This window comes from Carlito syrichta, unplaced genomic scaffold, assembly GCF_000164805.1.
Source record: "Carlito syrichta isolate Samal-C Ts95f unplaced genomic scaffold, Tarsius_syrichta-2.0.1 Scaffold312116, whole genome shotgun sequence".
Classification (NCBI taxonomy): domain Eukaryota; kingdom Metazoa; phylum Chordata; class Mammalia; order Primates; family Tarsiidae; genus Carlito; species Carlito syrichta.
Genome location: NW_007256212.1, coordinates 287809 through 291652, shown reverse-complemented (window position 1 = coordinate 291652; position 3844 = coordinate 287809). Strand labels below are relative to the sequence as shown.

Here is a 3844-nt window from a genome sequence, read left to right as displayed (position 1 = left end):
AATAAAGATCAAAGTGAAAAGTGATAAAATTGAGAACAGAAAAACAATAGAGAAAAATCAGTGAAACTCAACATTGGTTCTTTGAAAAATTTAACACATTTGACAAATCTTTAGCAAAAATGACAAAAGGAAAAAGAAAGAAGACTCAAATCACTAAAATTAGGAACAAAAGAGGCAACGTTACCATTGATTAAGAGATATGAAAGGATGATAGGGACATACCGTGCAAAGCTGAAGGGCAGGGAAGTGGAGCCTGGTGCCTGAGAGTAGCAGGCGCTGCGGGAGCCAGGGCCAAGCTGGCCCGACCCAGTGCAGGCGGCGACGGAGCCAGTCCCCATGCCTGGAAAGCCTTCCCGGGACTGCTGGGTGCACAGCAGAGTGTTGTGAGCGGCCTGTCAGCACCCCCTGGAGAGAAAGATGTGGAAAGCCTCTGCGGGCCATGCAGTGTCCATCACCCAGGACCACGGTGGTGCCGATGACTGGGAGACCGACCCCGATTTCGTGAATGATGTGAGTGAGAAGGAACAAAGATGGGGCGCCAAGACTGCGCAGGGCTCTGGGCACCAGGAACACATTGACATACACAAGCTGAGAGAGAATGCATTTCAAGAGCACCAGACCTTAAGGAGAAGGAACTTGAAACAGGACCCAAAGCCTCCCATGGCTGCAGAGGGAAGTTTGGTGTGGAACAGGGCCGATGGCCAAGTCAGCTGTCAGCCATGAGTATCAGTCACAACTTTCCAAGCACTGCTCGCAGGTGGACTTGGTCCGGGGCTTTGGAGGCAAGTTCGGTGTCCAGAAGGACAGAGTTGACCAGTCTGCCGTAGGCTTCGAGTACCAAGGAAAGAACGAGAAGCACGCCTCCCAGAAAGCCTACTCGAGCGGCGTCGACAGCAAGTATGGCGTGCAGGCCAACCAGGTGGGTAAGAGTGCGGTAGACTTCGACTGCCAAGGCAAGACAGAGAAGCATGAGTTGCAGCGAGGTGACTCCAAAGGCTTTGGCGGCAAATACAGTATCGACAAGGACAAGGTGGATAAGAGCGCCATCGGCTTCGGGTATCAAGGCAAAACAGAGAAACACGAGTCCCAGAAGGACTACGTGAAAGGGTTCTGAGCAAAGTTCGGTGTGCAGACGGACAGACAAGTGTGCCCTTGGCTGGAATCACCGGGAGAAACTGCAGCAGCACGAGTCCCAGAAAGACTACTCCCAGGGACTTGGCGGGAAGGGCCTGATGGACAAGAAGGCGTCCACCTTTGAAGATGTCGCCCAGGTGTCCTCGGCTTACCAGAAGATGGTGCCTGTCGAAGCTGTGACCTGCAAAACAAGCAGCCTCAGAGCCAACTCTGAAAACCTCGCCAAGGAGACGGGGCAGGAGGCCAGGTGGAAGGCAGAGGTGGAAAGAGCCCCGAGCACGGCTAAGGAGAGGCAGGAGCAGGAGGAGGATGAAAGTGGATAAGGTGGCCAGAGGAGGTCCCGGGGGAGGTGGAGGAACAGGCCAGAACCAAACGGCAAAGCCTGTCTGCGTCCCCTGTGCCTCTGCCAGCTGAAGAGAGACCACCTGCACGCCTCGCCTGCCAGGACACGGCCTCCTTCAAGGCAGAGCCCTGCTGCAGAGGCCCTGAGAGCGCATCTGAGCAGGAAGGAGCACGTGCACAGCATGGAGACCAACTACCCGGAGGCAGGCAGCCAGCAGGACCCGTCCTCCACCCCAGAACGAGAGCGTGGAGGCCGCCGGCCACTACCAAGCAGAGGAGAATGCCTGGACGAGCACGAGAACAACCTGGGCATCACGGCCCTCACCCTCTACGACTACCAGGCCTCGGGCGATGACAAGATCTCTTTCAACCCCGACGACATCATCGCCAACACCGAGACGATCGAAGTCGGCTGGTGGCACGTGTGTGCCAGGGCCGCTGCGGGCTCGTCCCAGCGAACTAAGTGAAGCTGTGGCAGTAGACCCCGCCCGCACCCCAGCCGGCGGGGCGCTCACGCTGCATCAGACGGTCGTCGGCTCTCGGTTTTCGGTTTGGGTTTTGCTCTTGGGGGGTGGGGGGAGAAGCTCATAGGGCCTTTATGTTTAATATTTCTGCTGATGCTTCTGAAATGTTTATGCCACAGAATTTGCTCTAATCATCTTCCTTGGGAGGATGTTGGTCATGGTCTTTATGCATTTAAAGTATTTTCTTTGCCAAATTGACTGTCACGTGCAGTGGTTCCGGGACCTTTTTCTCTCATCAGGCCTGGGGCCTTGATGAGGTCGAGGCCCCTCTGGGCTCAGCTTGCCTGCGCAAGGCTGGTATCTTGACAGTCACTCTGGCCTTGGCCCCCAAGGTGGCATGGGGTATGGTCTGTCCTGGGACAAGATGGCCTTGGCTGTGGGAAAGCTGGTGCCTTCTTTGTTGAGAGCTGCCAGAAACGTTTTTCCCATCCAGGGAGCTGTGCTGTTTTTGCCAGAATAGTATGTTGAATTAGAGCAAGTGCTTATCCCTTGGTGCCACACGCAGGGAGCGCAGGTGAGCCAGTCTCCTCCCCGGGACACCCAGCAGCTCCTAGATGGCCCTGTCACCACCGTGGCCAGTCTGTGCGCAGGTCAGGCAGGCATTGTCCCTTGCCACAGATGTAGCAGAAGTGTCTCGGCTGTGCAGTGGTGGCGATGGGCGTGTTCCATCCCGAGGGCACTTCTGTGTGGCCCGCTCCCTTCCCACGGTTGGGTTGGATTTTCTATGCACTCATTGTAGCTGGTTCCTGTCGCACACCTCACAGTATGGTTTTTTAAATATTCAGAATAAAATTTTTCTGACCCACTTGCAAAAAAAAGAAAGAAAGAAAGAAAGAAAAGCTGAAGGGCAGCAAATTGGGGAATATAGATGCATCACACAAAATCCTAGAAATACACAAGCTATGGGAATCCATTCACTAAGCACTATAATAAAAGACTGAATTTGTAGTTTTTAAACTTTCTACAAAGAAAAGCCCAACCTAAGATGAATTCTACCAAACACTAAAAAATAATTAGCACCAATTTTTGACAAAATCTTCTAGAACATAAGAGGTGGAAACACTACCTAACTTGTTCTCTTAGACCATAATTACTTGGATACAAAACCAGACAGACCTCCTAAGAAAAGACATCTACAGCCAAATGTAAGTTATGAATATAGACACAAAAACTCTCAAAATAATTATAGTACATAGAATCAAGCAGCTTACACCATGACTAAGTCAAATGTATCCTAGGAATGTAAGGTCAATTTAACATTCAGAAACCCATTAATATTATCAGCCATATTGCCTGAATAAAGAGCAAAACTACACAATCATCTCAACAAACAAACAGGCAGCACTTTAAAGTGTCCAGCTTTTCATTATAAAGGCACTTAGCACATTAAGAATTGACAGGAATCCTTTCAACCTTAATAATGGCATCGGCATCAGTGGAAAACTGACAACTAACATCATGGGTTTTTTTTTTTTTTTAGAAAGCAGGATTTATTGAGAGGACAGAAAAGCTCCCACAGTGGGAGGGGACCTGAAGAGGTTGCCCTGCTAACATCATATTTAATCGTGAAAGACAAAATGATTCCCTGCTAAGATTAAAACATGGCAAGGGTGTCCACTCGGCACTTTTATGCAACACTTTTCCGATACACACATTTGACACAAACCCTAATAAAATCCAAGCTGGATTTTTGCAGAAATTGACAAGATCCATTTTCAAATTTGTTTAGGTACTCAAGGGATCTATAATAGCCAGCATAATCTTGCAAAAAGAGTACACTTTGAAGATTCATTCTTCCAGATTTCAGAACTTGCTGCGAAGTCACATAAATCAAAGTGCTCATT

The 3844-nt window shown here is 49.9% G+C and overlaps 1 pseudogene; it reads left to right on the top strand.

Annotated features, from left to right (window-relative positions):
* Positions 1 to 417: 417 nt before the first annotated feature.
* Positions 418 to 1957, top strand: LOC103272076 (annotated as a pseudogene).
* Positions 1958 to 3844: the final 1887 nt, after the last annotated feature.